We start from the raw sequence: 15,903 nt of genomic DNA, 5'->3' as shown, positions 1-15,903 counted from the left end.
GAGCCGATCCCCACTGGATACCAGAAGAACTTTAAATTAATATTGAAACTTAATTTAATAAGGGCAAGGAGGGAAACCAAGTGACCAGTGCTAGTAACCAAGCTTAAAGACTATTCCAAGGAGCCATTCAGAGAAGGCGGACCAGGGACGTGTCAATACCCATACGTGCTTTTCAAATGAGGCAGTCTAGCTACCCCATATCAAACATCGTTACGGTACGGGTGTATCTTACCATGCTAGGGCAATTGGGCTTGTGTAAGTCTCACTGGGTGAGCGATTACTAGCTCCAAGTCCCATTGTAACAGTGGCCATACCCGGGGGTGTCGAGGAAAGCAATGCGATCGTCTTCACACTATAAGCGAGGTTTTAAACATGGAAAGGTACATTGGTGAAGAGAAAATTCCGAAAATAATTGGGTAAAAAACAGATTCAAAAACAAAATGGATGGAACATGTGAGTAAAAACTGAACTTAAGTCGGGATAAAAAGTGTTTTTGGCTCTTAGATGCGAGTATAGTAATCAATTCACTCTGATCTACTACTTCGCTTGAATGCGGATTAAAATAATTCAAAGTTTACTAGGGGGGAAGGGGGGTCCTTAGTTAGCCCAGCCATGGCCATAGTAAACATCCAATGGAAAAAAAATTTTTTAAAATAAATAAATTACATTTTTAGGAAAGAGTCTCGGATGAGAGCCGGAATACTTGGTCCAAGGGAAGTTTTTTTCTTTGTTCCAGAGGGGCTGTCCAGGAGGCCTTGTTATTCGTCTGAGCTGTTGGAGCTGACTGTGATTCTAAGCCATTTGTGCTGCCTTTTTATACTCCCCCAAGCGGAAGCTGATGCAACCTATGGAGCCTTATGGCCATGAGGTTGAAGGGTCGTGGCATGACTTCGACCAATTTTTTCAGAACCATTGTTTCTTATGGCCATGAGGTTGACGGGTCGCGGCATGAGTTCGACCAATTTTTCAAAGTCTTTGTCCGCCGTTTCCGTTGCCAACGGCATGAAAAAAAAGGGTCATGGCATGAGTCGAACTCATGGCATGAGTTTCACCAATTGCAGGAGAGGACAGTACAAGCCAAGGGCTATCTTTTTTATTTTTTTGTCGAAGTCATGCCATGAGTTCACCTCACGGCATGATCCCAACATACGGCCAAAGCCAAAGCCATGGCATGAGTCGAACTCATGGCATGAGTTTCACCAATTGCAGGAGAGGATAGTACAAGCCAAGGGCTATCTTTTTTATTTTTTTGTCGAAGTCATGCCATGAGCTCACCTCATGGCATGATCCCAACATACGGCCAAAGCCAAAGCCATGGCATGAGTTTCACCAATTGCAGGAGAGGACAGTACAAGCCAAGGGCTATCTTTTTTATTTTTTTGTCGAAGTCATGCCATGAGTTCACCCCATGGCATGATCCTAACATACGGCCAAAGCCAAAGTCATGGCATGAGTCGAACTCATGGCATGAGTTTCACCAATTGCAGGAGAGGATAGTACAAGCCAAGGGCTATCTTTTTTATTTTTTTGTCGAAGTCATGCCATGAGTTCACCCCATGGCATGATCCTAACATACGGCCAAAGCCAAAGCCATGGCATGAGTCGAACTCATGGCATGAGTTTCACCAATTGCAGGAGAGGACAGTACAAGCCAAGGGCTATCTTTTTTATTTTTTTGTCGAAGTCATGCCGTGAGTTCATCTCATGGCGTGATCTTAACATACGGCAAAAGCCAAAGTAACGACGTGAAACGAGGTCAAAGCTATATAAAAGTATGTTTTGTGAGTTTAATTCATTGTATGCGTCGAAATGGCAATATGAGCTGTGTTTATAGTCTTCAGTTGAACCCGTTTGAATGAAAAAATTAAATTTTTCTCATAAAATAGAAGGAAATTGCGTTACATTTTGTTTAGCTATTTCGTAGTCGGTGTTTCGTTCCATGAAGGGTTCTTAATCCGTTCAATTTCTTGAAAAATTTCAAATGATTTTGACCAAAAAATTCAACATGCCTGTTGAATGGAGCCTGTTCCTGGGAAGGTAGTACAGATCAAGAGCGGTCTACTCAGTAATTTAGCCAGCGCCTTCTATTTTTATAAATAACTGATCTTATAGATCTTGACCCAGGGGGCGCGAATTTCGAGTTTAAAAATTATTCCGGCCATTAGAAATGTTTCAAATTAATATTTGAAGTCTTCAGCTTTAGCGCCATCTATTTTTAATCCTTGGGAATTTGAAAAAAAACTTATAAAAGTAGTCAAACACATCGATCTTGACCCAGGAATATTGCCAATATCGGATTTGTTAAAATATCCGACCAGTAGGAGTATTTGAAAGTTGTAATTCAGAGTAATCTTGTAGGTTAGGTTAGGTTTGGTCCGGTTAGGTTTTATTGATAAGTTTAATATTGATAGAAGAATAGGTTCTATTAAGCAGAGCCGGAGGCTCGTTTGAAAAACTAATGTTTGTTTTAAACCCAAGGATTTTTTTATAAATGATCAGGGATCATAAACTTGCTGGGTGACCGAGATTCGGAACAAAAATAGGTTCTATTAAGCAGAGCCGGAGGCTCGTTTGAAAAATCAATATTTTCTTTAAACCGAAGGGTTGTTTTCATAAATGTTCAGGGTGGGAACTAAATAAAGTTAGTTCAGGTTAGGTTAGGTTCGGTTAGGTTGGGTTCCATTAATATGTTAAATGCCAAAATAGGTTTTATTAATCAGAGCCGGAGGCTCGCCAAATAATCATTTAATATGAAACCGAAGGTTTCAATAGGGGGAATAAAATCAACTTCCTGTGTTTTCTCTAAGGTTGATAATAAATCTGCTGCGGGTCCGGTATTCGGAACTGAGATAAAAGGTTGGGCTAGGTTAGGCCCGGTAAGGTTGGGTTGTATAATGTTGAACGTAAAAATAGGTTTGATTAAATAGAGCCGGAGGCTTGTCAAAAATAGTTTTATAATATGAAACCGAAGGTTTCAATTAAAGGGGGATAAATCCGTTTTTATGTTTTTTAATTTAGAGTGATCACTAATAGATCTGCTGGGGTCGAAATTGAATTCAAAGTTAAATGTGATGGAAATTTCAAACTCTGCGGCAGAACTAGCAAAAGGAATCCATCGCACAGGGACTCTGCCAACGAAAACGAGCATTGCCGTGGTCCGCTTTGAAAACACCTGCCATTGTCATATCAGATCGAACGCCCGGTAGAGGACTTGGTTGACAGGTAGAATTCGCTTATCCAGGCGTCCGCCAATCCAAGTCGACATCGTCCTCCACACTTTGTTAATGGCCTCCCCCACTAGTCCGCTTTTTGATAAATGAAATGGAAGAGACGAAAATGTCCGTAATAAAAATATTCAAATTCCGCGGCATAACCAGCAAAAGGAATCCATCGCACAGGGACTCTGCCAACGAAAACGAGCATTGCCGTGGTCCGCTTTGAAAACACCTGTCATTGTCATATCAGATCGAACGCCCGGTAGAGGACTTGGTTGACAGGTAGAATTCGCTTATCCAGGCGTCCGCCAATCCAAGTTGACATCGTCCTCCATACTTTGTAATGGTCTCCCCAACTTGTCAGCCGAGGTAGATGAAATGAGAGAGCCAATGGCAGGCAGAAAACGCCATTTATTTGTTTATAAGATGGAGCACGAGGCCCGGGTCGTCTGTTGGGGATGTGATAGGCCTTATTAACGTTACCTAAGTGGTAATACCTTAAGTCAAAGGAGTCCCTCCGGGGTCATGCTAACAGACTCACAGAGGTCATTGTCATGTCTGCATCGGAGTTCACTACTTTTTGGTCAGTTTATTGTTTGAGGAAAAAAAATAAAAATCTTTTAGACAGGTTTGGCCGAAGGAGAGAGAAGAATAAAAGAGCCGTGTTTTTGTGTAGAATTGTTTGTTTTTCTAAAAAGAATGGGCCTAGAAATAGAGCCAATTTTGTGTGTGTTTATTTTAAAAGATGGGACTAAAAATAGAGCCAATTTTTGTGTGTGTTTTTATAAAAGAGATCTTGAAAGAACGGTCTACTCATAGAGCCATTTTTCCATTTCAAGAATAATTCGTGTGTTGTTTTTAATAAATTGGGCCTGAAATAAGGAGCCAGTTTTGTTGTGCAATTTTATTAACCTGTTGTAGGAAGTTCTCGTGAAATTTAGGGACCTTCCGTGGTAATTTTTTCAAAGAAACGGACACAAGTTTTATTAGTGCAATGTTTGTGCAAATCAAGTTCGGCAATGGGTTCTTCAAAAGTGGCCGGACAGATAATAAATTCTGAACAAGGGACAAGACTACAATGATGTCTAGTTGATGCTAGTTCTTCAAGTTCCATTCGATCTTCCAATGTGTCCAGAATGGGAAAAGTGAACGTAATGGAAGGAGGGCTTATAAACTGGACTCGACTATTTTCAAGAAATGGAAGAGTGAGTAGGTGAAGTGCATAAATATTGGGGTTCTCAAAACCAGCTAAAAGGTTCCATTTGACATTTACGAGTGGGGAACAGTATTTGTTTAGCTCAGTTAAATAATCGTCATCGCTAGAGGCAGTCGGGATGAAGGAAAAAGTCATCCGGGACATATTATAACGGCTCACAATGGGCATAACCAGTTCACAAGTAGTGGCAGTGTTCGGGATCGTAGTATTTTTTGGTGTGATGGCAATATTATCAATATGTGTTAGGCCGTAGAAAGTGGCTCTAGGTCCATCATTTTCATCATCTTCTTTGACTGCAATTACTTTAAGCCAGACGATTTGTGTGGGTCCATTCCCTTCTTCGTTTATTCGGTAAATATCAGTTGGGGAACAGGTAATTGTAGTCGGATTTCTTAGCGGAAAAGGCCTTTTGAAAATGGAAAAGTTTATTGTTTGAGGAAAAAAATAAAAATCTTTTAGACAGGTTTGGCCGAAGGAGAGAGAAGAATAAAAGAGCCGTGTTTTTGTATAGAATTTTTTTAAAAGGAATGGGCCTAGAAATAGAGCCAATTTTTGTGTGTGTTTATTTTAAAAGATGGGCCTAAAAATAGAGCCAATTTTTGTGTGTGTTTTTATAAAAGACATCTTGAAAGTAGGGTCTACTCATAGAGCCATTTTTTGTGTGGTTTTTATTAAATCTTAAAAGATAGGCCTAAAAATAGAGCCAATTCTTTGCGTGTTTCATGGAATAAAATCTTAAAAGATGGGCCTAAAAATAGAGCCAGTTTTTTTGTGGTTTTTATGAAATGAAAAGATGGGCTTAAAAACAGAGTCAGTGTTTTGTGTGGTTGAAATGAGATCTCTAAAAATAGAGCCAATGAAATATTAAAAGATGGGTGTTTTGTTTTTTTTAAATGTTAGTTTTATGGTTGATTTCAGGTTTTTTTATTACAAAAAGATCAATTTAGCTTTGTCTACAAAGACGGATTCTAGTTGGGGCCGGTACAGGGCATCGGGTCTCAGGTTGTATTTGGGAGACATATAATTCATAGTTGATATGAGTACAGATAGACGTGCTATTTCTAATGTTAGCTGGGTTTCTTCCAGATTTGATCCGCAGTACCTTGATAGCTCGTGAGGTAATGGGGGGTTCTAGAATGATCCATTCAAGCCATGTACTACATGGATCCTGTTCTAAAAAGAAAGGAGGGCAGCGACGAAAAATAAGAGCTCCTTGGGAATCCAGGTCTATTCGAAGAAGATTTGTTGGTGGTTGTATCAATGTATTCCAAGGGACTCGTTGGAAAAATTCAGTCCATTGTCCATTGTCAGAAGCAAGGATTATGAAATCCAGGTTGATGTGAGATCCTCCGATAACGTAAGAGGTCCTGGTGAGATTAAGAGACCTTTTATAAAAAAGGATTTGAAGAGAAGTTTCATTATTTTGCAAGGGAATTTAATCAAAAAAGGATTGTTGACAGATCGGATATTAAAAAGAAAACAGACTGTGTTATTGTCAAAAGTAGAATATTTGTGTCGGAAAAAATATTTATTTTCAGGTTTATTTTTTGTAAAGAAATATGCTGCAAGTGTTTAAGACAAGTATGTTCCAGGTTGGCTTTTTTTTAAAAGGTTTTCAAAAAATTGAATGTATTCAAGTTTTCGTATCTTGGTGAAAAGAGTTAATTAAGTTCCAAATGTTGGTTACGATTTTTAAAGTTTCAGGTATCAATGCCATCTATTTTTAAATATTGGAAATTTGAAAGAGTATTTGGGTAAAATATATTTCCATCAGTAGAAATGTTTCAAATATTAAATCGAAGTTTCCGGCGCCAGCACCATCTTATATTCAATCATTGGGAGATTGAAATAAACGAAAAAAGTAGCCAATCATATAGATTTTGTCCCAGGGAACATGAATATTGGATTTTTTTTAAAACATAGAAGTGCTTTAAAAATTAATGTAGAAGTTTTTAGGCGTTAATGCCATCCCTTTTCAGTTATTGTAAATTCAAAAAGGTATTTGGTGATATATTTTTGTATCCACGGAGCACAAATACAAGTTTAAAAATTCATCGGGTCAGTAAAGATGCTTCAAAGTTTCAGGCGTCAATGCCAATCATTTTTAGTTATTGGAAATTCAATTAGGTTTTTTGTAATTTAGATTTGTATTCAGGGAGCACGAATATCGTGTTTTAAAATTCATCCGATGCTTTAAATATCAATTTGAAGTTTCTGGTGTTAGCGCCATCTTAGTTGTAACAACTTGGAGATAAAAAAAGTGGCCAATCATATAGATTATACCCAGGGAACACGGATATTAGGTTTGAGAAGTATTCGACCAAAGGAAGTGCTTTTTAATTTAAAGTTTTCTTTGGCGTTAGTGCCATTTCGTTTAGTTATTGGAAATTTGAGATCCAATAAACAGAGTCAAGATAGATGTATTCAGTTCTTTTTGTTGTGTTGTGAATAAAAAATAATTCCTTTTTGGAAAATGGTGAGGTTGATATGTAGAAACAGGATTTTTGGGATAGAAAGACCTTAAATCTATGACTTAGTACAAAGGGTATAATTTTTTTTCCAGTTCTTCAGTTGAGAATCCAAATTGTTTATACCATAGGCATAAACTTTGAGTTTCGACCCCTAAATCTCAATACTCTTATTTGGACGGGGTCAGAAAATGACTCAGAAGGAGCCATTCTCTACTGGATACCCGTAATTTTAAACTAAAAACTTAATTCTATAAGATAAGGGAAGGAAACCATGTGACCAATGCTAGTAACCAGGCTTAATGACTATTCCAAGGAGCCATTCAGAGAAGGCGGACCAGGGACGTGTCAATACCCATACGTGCTTTTCAAATGAGGCAGTCTAGCTACCCCATATCAAACATCGTTACGGTACGGGTGTATCTTACCATGCTAGGGCAATTGGGCTTGTGTAAGTCTCACTGGGTGAGCGATTACTAGCTCCAAGTCCCATTGTAACAGTGGCCATACCCGGGGGTGTCGAGGAAAGCAATGCGATCGTCTTCACACTATAAGCGAGGTTTTAAACATGGAAAGGTACATTGGTGAAGAGAAAATTCCGAAAATAATTGGGTAAAAAACAGATTCAAAAACAAAATGGATGGAACATGTGAGTAAAAACTGAACTTAAGTCGGGATAAAAAGTGTTTTTGGCTCTTAGATGCGAGTATAGTAATCAATTCACTCTGATCTACTACTTCGCTTGAATGCGGATTAAAATAATTCAAAGTTTACTAGGGGGGAAGGGGGGTCCTTAGTTAGCCCAGCCATGGCCATAGTAAACATCCAATGGAAAAAAAATTTTTTAAAATAAATAAATTACATTTTTAGGAAAGAGTCTCGGATGAGAGCCGGAATACTTGGTCCAAGGGAAGTTTTTTTCTTTGTTCCAGAGGGGCTGTCCAGGAGGCCTTGTTATTCGTCTGAGCTGTTGGAGCTGACTGTGATTCTAAGCCATTTGTGCTGCCTTTTTATACTCCCCCAAGCGGAAGCTGATGCAACCTATGGAGCCTTATGGCCATGAGGTTGAAGGGTCGTGGCATGACTTCGACCAATTTTTTCAGAACCATTGTTTCTTATGGCCATGAGGTTGACGGGTCGCGGCATGAGTTCGACCAATTTTTCAAAGTCTTTGTCCGCCGTTTCCGTTGCCAACGGCATGAAAAAAAAGGGTCATGGCATGAGTCGAACTCATGGCATGAGTTTCACCAATTGCAGGAGAGGACAGTACAAGCCAAGGGCTATCTTTTTTATTTTTTTGTCGAAGTCATGCCATGAGTTCACCTCACGGCATGATCCCAACATACGGCCAAAGCCAAAGCCATGGCATGAGTCGAACTCATGGCATGAGTTTCACCAATTGCAGGAGAGGATAGTACAAGCCAAGGGCTATCTTTTTTATTTTTTTGTCGAAGTCATGCCATGAGCTCACCTCATGGCATGATCCCAACATACGGCCAAAGCCAAAGCCATGGCATGAGTTTCACCAATTGCAGGAGAGGACAGTACAAGCCAAGGGCTATCTTTTTTATTTTTTTGTCGAAGTCATGCCATGAGTTCACCCCATGGCATGATCCTAACATACGGCCAAAGCCAAAGTCATGGCATGAGTCGAACTCATGGCATGAGTTTCACCAATTGCAGGAGAGGATAGTACAAGCCAAGGGCTATCTTTTTTATTTTTTTGTCGAAGTCATGCCATGAGTTCACCCCATGGCATGATCCTAACATACGGCCAAAGCCAAAGCCATGGCATGAGTCGAACTCATGGCATGAGTTTCACCAATTGCAGGAGAGGACAGTACAAGCCAAGGGCTATCTTTTTTATTTTTTTGTCGAAGTCATGCCGTGAGTTCATCTCATGGCGTGATCTTAACATACGGCAAAAGCCAAAGTAACGACGTGAAACGAGGTCAAAGCTATATAAAAGTATGTTTTGTGAGTTTAATTCATTGTATGCGTCGAAATGGCAATATGAGCTGTGTTTATAGTCTTCAGTTGAACCCGTTTGAATGAAAAAATTAAATTTTTCTCATAAAATAGAAGGAAATTGCGTTACATTTTGTTTAGCTATTTCGTAGTCGGTGTTTCGTTCCATGAAGGGTTCTTAATCCGTTCAATTTCTTGAAAAATTTCAAATGATTTTGACCAAAAAATTCAACATGCCTGTTGAATGGAGCCTGTTCCTGGGAAGGTAGTACAGATCAAGAGCGGTCTACTCAGTAATTTAGCCAGCGCCTTCTATTTTTATAAATAACTGATCTTATAGATCTTGACCCAGGGGGCGCGAATTTCGAGTTTAAAAATTATTCCGGCCATTAGAAATGTTTCAAATTAATATTTGAAGTCTTCAGCTTTAGCGCCATCTATTTTTAATCCTTGGGAATTTGAAAAAAACTTATAAAAGTAGTCAAACACATCGATCTTGACCCAGGAATATTGCCAATATCGGATTTGTTAAAATATCCGACCAGTAGGAGTATTTGAAAGTTGTAATTCAGAGTAATCTTGTAGGTTAGGTTAGGTTTGGTCCGGTTAGGTTTTATTGATAAGTTTAATATTGATAGAAGAATAGGTTCTATTAAGCAGAGCCGGAGGCTCGTTTGAAAAACTAATGTTTGTTTTAAACCCAAGGATTTTTTTATAAATGATCAGGGATCATAAACTTGCTGGGTGACCGAGATTCGGAACAAAAATAGGTTCTATTAAGCAGAGCCGGAGGCTCGTTTGAAAAATCAATATTTTCTTTAAACCGAAGGGTTGTTTTCATAAATGTTCAGGGTGGGAACTAAATAAAGTTAGTTCAGGTTAGGTTAGGTTCGGTTAGGTTGGGTTCCATTAATATGTTAAATGCCAAAATAGGTTTTATTAATCAGAGCCGGAGGCTCGCCAAATAATCATTTAATATGAAACCGAAGGTTTCAATAGGGGGAATAAAATCAACTTCCTGTGTTTTCTCTAAGGTTGATAATAAATCTGCTGCGGGTCCGGTATTCGGAACTGAGATAAAAGGTTGGGCTAGGTTAGGCCCGGTAAGGTTGGGTTGTATAATGTTGAACGTAAAAATAGGTTTGATTAAATAGAGCCGGAGGCTTGTCAAAAATAGTTTTATAATATGAAACCGAAGGTTTCAATTAAAGGGGGATAAATCCGTTTTTATGTTTTTTAATTTAGAGTGATCACTAATAGATCTGCTGGGGTCGAAATTGAATTCAAAGTTAAATGTGATGGAAATTTCAAACTCTGCGGCAGAACTAGCAAAAGGAATCCATCGCACAGGGACTCTGCCAACGAAAACGAGCATTGCCGTGGTCCGCTTTGAAAACACCTGCCATTGTCATATCAGATCGAACGCCCGGTAGAGGACTTGGTTGACAGGTAGAATTCGCTTATCCAGGCGTCCGCCAATCCAAGTCGACATCGTCCTCCACACTTTGTTAATGGCCTCCCCCACTAGTCCGCTTTTTGATAAATGAAATGGAAGAGACGAAAATGTCCGTAATAAAAATATTCAAATTCCGCGGCATAACCAGCAAAAGGAATCCATCGCACAGGGACTCTGCCAACGAAAACGAGCATTGCCGTGGTCCGCTTTGAAAACACCTGTCATTGTCATATCAGATCGAACGCCCGGTAGAGGACTTGGTTGACAGGTAGAATTCGCTTATCCAGGCGTCCGCCAATCCAAGTTGACATCGTCCTCCATACTTTGTAATGGTCTCCCCAACTTGTCAGCCGAGGTAGATGAAATGAGAGAGCCAATGGCAGGCAGAAAACGCCATTTATTTGTTTATAAGATGGAGCACGAGGCCCGGGTCGTCTGTTGGGGATGTGATAGGCCTTATTAACGTTACCTAAGTGGTAATACCTTAAGTCAAAGGAGTCCCTCCGGGGTCATGCTAACAGACTCACAGAGGTCATTGTCATGTCTGCATCGGAGTTCACTACTTTTTGGTCAGTTTATTGTTTGAGGAAAAAAAATAAAAATCTTTTAGACAGGTTTGGCCGAAGGAGAGAGAAGAATAAAAGAGCCGTGTTTTTGTGTAGAATTGTTTGTTTTTCTAAAAAGAATGGGCCTAGAAATAGAGCCAATTTTGTGTGTGTTTATTTTAAAAGATGGGACTAAAAATAGAGCCAATTTTTGTGTGTGTTTTTATAAAAGAGATCTTGAAAGAACGGTCTACTCATAGAGCCATTTTTCCATTTCAAGAATAATTCGTGTGTTGTTTTTAATAAATTGGGCCTGAAATAAGGAGCCAGTTTTGTTGTGCAATTTTATTAACCTGTTGTAGGAAGTTCTCGTGAAATTTAGGGACCTTCCGTGGTAATTTTTTCAAAGAAACGGACACAAGTTTTATTAGTGCAATGTTTGTGCAAATCAAGTTCGGCAATGGGTTCTTCAAAAGTGGCCGGACAGATAATAAATTCTGAACAAGGGACAAGACTACAATGATGTCTAGTTGATGCTAGTTCTTCAAGTTCCATTCGATCTTCCAATGTGTCCAGAATGGGAAAAGTGAACGTAATGGAAGGAGGGCTTATAAACTGGACTCGACTATTTTCAAGAAATGGAAGAGTGAGTAGGTGAAGTGCATAAATATTGGGGTTCTCAAAACCAGCTAAAAGGTTCCATTTGACATTTACGAGTGGGGAACAGTATTTGTTTAGCTCAGTTAAATAATCGTCATCGCTAGAGGCAGTCGGGATGAAGGAAAAAGTCATCCGGGACATATTATAACGGCTCACAATGGGCATAACCAGTTCACAAGTAGTGGCAGTGTTCGGGATCGTAGTATTTTTTGGTGTGATGGCAATATTATCAATATGTGTTAGGCCGTAGAAAGTGGCTCTAGGTCCATCATTTTCATCATCTTCTTTGACTGCAATTACTTTAAGCCAGACGATTTGTGTGGGTCCATTCCCTTCTTCGTTTATTCGGTAAATATCAGTTGGGGAACAGGTAATTGTAGTCGGATTTCTTAGCGGAAAAGGCCTTTTGAAAATGGAAAAGTTTATTGTTTGAGGAAAAAAATAAAAATCTTTTAGACAGGTTTGGCCGAAGGAGAGAGAAGAATAAAAGAGCCGTGTTTTTGTATAGAATTTTTTTAAAAGGAATGGGCCTAGAAATAGAGCCAATTTTTGTGTGTGTTTATTTTAAAAGATGGGCCTAAAAATAGAGCCAATTTTTGTGTGTGTTTTTATAAAAGACATCTTGAAAGTAGGGTCTACTCATAGAGCCATTTTTTGTGTGGTTTTTATTAAATCTTAAAAGATAGGCCTAAAAATAGAGCCAATTCTTTGCGTGTTTCATGGAATAAAATCTTAAAAGATGGGCCTAAAAATAGAGCCAGTTTTTTTGTGGTTTTTATGAAATGAAAAGATGGGCTTAAAAACAGAGTCAGTGTTTTGTGTGGTTGAAATGAGATCTCTAAAAATAGAGCCAATGAAATATTAAAAGATGGGTGTTTTGTTTTTTTTAAATGTTAGTTTTATGGTTGATTTCAGGTTTTTTTATTACAAAAAGATCAATTTAGCTTTGTCTACAAAGACGGATTCTAGTTGGGGCCGGTACAGGGCATCGGGTCTCAGGTTGTATTTGGGAGACATATAATTCATAGTTGATATGAGTACAGATAGACGTGCTATTTCTAATGTTAGCTGGGTTTCTTCCAGATTTGATCCGCAGTACCTTGATAGCTCGTGAGGTAATGGGGGGTTCTAGAATGATCCATTCAAGCCATGTACTACATGGATCCTGTTCTAAAAAGAAAGGAGGGCAGCGACGAAAAATAAGAGCTCCTTGGGAATCCAGGTCTATTCGAAGAAGATTTGTTGGTGGTTGTATCAATGTATTCCAAGGGACTCGTTGGAAAAATTCAGTCCATTGTCCATTGTCAGAAGCAAGGATTATGAAATCCAGGTTGATGTGAGATCCTCCGATAACGTAAGAGGTCCTGGTGAGATTAAGAGACCTTTTATAAAAAAGGATTTGAAGAGAAGTTTCATTATTTTGCAAGGGAATTTAATCAAAAAAGGATTGTTGACAGATCGGATATTAAAAAGAAAACAGACTGTGTTATTTTCAAAAGTAGAATATTTGTGTCGGAAAAAATATTTATTTTCAGGTTTATTTTTTGTAAAGAAATATGCTGCAAGTGTTTAAGACAAGTATGTTCCAGGTTGGCTTTTTTTTAAAAGGTTTTCAAAAAATTGAATGTATTCAAGTTTTCGTATCTTGGTGAAAAGAGTTAATTAAGTTCCAAATGTTGGTTACGATTTTTAAAGTTTCAGGTATCAATGCCATCTATTTTTAAATATTGGAAATTTGAAAGAGTATTTGGGTAAAATATATTTCCATCAGTAGAAATGTTTCAAATATTAAATCGAAGTTTCCGGCGCCAGCACCATCTTATATTCAATCATTGGGAGATTGAAATAAACGAAAAAAGTAGCCAATCATATAGATTTTGTCCCAGGGAACATGAATATTGGATTTTTTTTAAAACATAGAAGTGCTTTAAAAATTAATGTAGAAGTTTTTAGGCGTTAATGCCATCCCTTTTCAGTTATTGTAAATTCAAAAAGGTATTTGGTGATATATTTTTGTATCCACGGAGCACAAATACAAGTTTAAAAATTCATCGGGTCAGTAAAGATGCTTCAAAGTTTCAGGCGTCAATGCCAATCATTTTTAGTTATTGGAAATTCAATTAGGTTTTTTGTAATTTAGATTTGTATTCAGGGAGCACGAATATCGTGTTTTAAAATTCATCCGATGCTTTAAATATCAATTTGAAGTTTCTGGTGTTAGCGCCATCTTAGTTGTAACAACTTGGAGATAAAAAAAGTGGCCAATCATATAGATTATACCCAGGGAACACGGATATTAGGTTTGAGAAGTATTCGACCAAAGGAAGTGCTTTTTAATTTAAAGTTTTCTTTGGCGTTAGTGCCATTTCGTTTAGTTATTGGAAATTTGAGATCCAATAAACAGAGTCAAGATAGATGTATTCAGTTCTTTTTGTTGTGTTGTGAATAAAAAATAATTCCTTTTTGGAAAATGGTGAGGTTGATATGTAGAAACAGGATTTTTGGGATAGAAAGACCTTAAATCTATGACTTAGTACAAAGGGTATAATTTTTTTTCCAGTTCTTCAGTTGAGAATCCAAATTGTTTATACCATAGGCATAAACTTTGAGTTTCGACCCCTAAATCTCAATACTCTTATTTGGACGGGGTCAGAAAATGACTCAGAAGGAGCCATTCTCTACTGGATACCCGTAATTTTAAACTAAAAACTTAATTCTATAAGATAAGGGAAGGAAACCATGTGACCAATGCTAGTAACCAGGCTTAATGACTATTCCAAGGAGCCATTCAGAGAAGGCGGACCAGGGACGTGTCAATACCCATACGTGCTTTTCAAATGAGGCAGTCTAGCTACCCCATATCAAACATCGTTACGGTACGGGTGTATCTTACCATGCTAGGGCAATTGGGCTTGTGTAAGTCTCACTGGGTGAGCGATTACTAGCTCCAAGTCCCATTGTAACAGTGGCCATACCCGGGGGTGTCGAGGAAAGCAATGCGATCGTCTTCACACTATAAGCGAGGTTTTAAACATGGAAAGGTACATTGGTGAAGAGAAAATTCCGAAAATAATTGGGTAAAAAACAGATTCAAAAACAAAATGGATGGAACATGTGAGTAAAAACTGAACTTAAGTCGGGATAAAAAGTGTTTTTGGCTCTTAGATGCGAGTATAGTAATCAATTCACTCTGATCTACTACTTCGCTTGAATGCGGATTAAAATAATTCAAAGTTTACTAGGGGGGAAGGGGGGTCCTTAGTTAGCCCAGCCATGGCCATAGTAAACATCCAATGGAAAAAAAATTTTTTAAAATAAATAAATTACATTTTTAGGAAAGAGTCTCGGATGAGAGCCGGAATACTTGGTCCAAGGGAAGTTTTTTTCTTTGTTCCAGAGGGGCTGTCCAGGAGGCCTTGTTATTCGTCTGAGCTGTTGGAGCTGACTGTGATTCTAAGCCATTTGTGCTGCCTTTTTATACTCCCCCAAGCGGAAGCTGATGCAACCTATGGAGCCTTATGGCCATGAGGTTGAAGGGTCGTGGCATGACTTCGACCAATTTTTTCAGAACCATTGTTTCTTATGGCCATGAGGTTGACGGGTCGCGGCATGAGTTCGACCAATTTTTCAAAGTCTTTGTCCGCCGTTTCCGTTGCCAACGGCATGAAAAAAAAGGGTCATGGCATGAGTCGAACTCATGGCATGAGTTTCACCAATTGCAGGAGAGGACAGTACAAGCCAAGGGCTATCTTTTTTATTTTTTTGTCGAAGTCATGCCATGAGTTCACCTCACGGCATGATCCCAACATACGGCCAAAGCCAAAGCCATGGCATGAGTCGAACTCATGGCATGAGTTTCACCAATTGCAGGAGAGGATAGTACAAGCCAAGGGCTATCTTTTTTATTTTTTTGTCGAAGTCATGCCATGAGCTCACCTCATGGCATGATCCCAACATACGGCCAAAGCCAAAGCCATGGCATGAGTTTCACCAATTGCAGGAGAGGACAGTACAAGCCAAGGGCTATCTTTTTTATTTTTTTGTCGAGATCATGCCATGAGTTCACCCCATGGCATGATCCTAACATACGGCCAAAGCCAAAGTCATGGCATGAGTCGAACTCATGGCATGAGTTTCACCAATTGCAGGAGAGGATAGTACAAGCCAAGGGCTATCTTTTTTATTTTTTTGTCGAAGTCATGCCATGAGTTCACCCCATGGCATGATCCTAACATACGGCCAAAGCCAAAGCCATGGCATGAGTCGAACTCATGGCATGAGTTTCACCAATTGCAGGAGAGGACAGTACAAGCCAAGGGCTATCTTTTTTATTTTTTTGTCGAAGTCATGCCGTGAGTTCATCTCATGGCGTGAT

The sequence above is a fragment of the Daphnia pulicaria genome, chromosome 10, assembly GCF_021234035.1.
Source record: "Daphnia pulicaria isolate SC F1-1A chromosome 10, SC_F0-13Bv2, whole genome shotgun sequence".
NCBI classification, from domain to species: domain Eukaryota; kingdom Metazoa; phylum Arthropoda; class Branchiopoda; order Diplostraca; family Daphniidae; genus Daphnia; species Daphnia pulicaria.
This window is presented reverse-complemented; position numbering follows the sequence as displayed.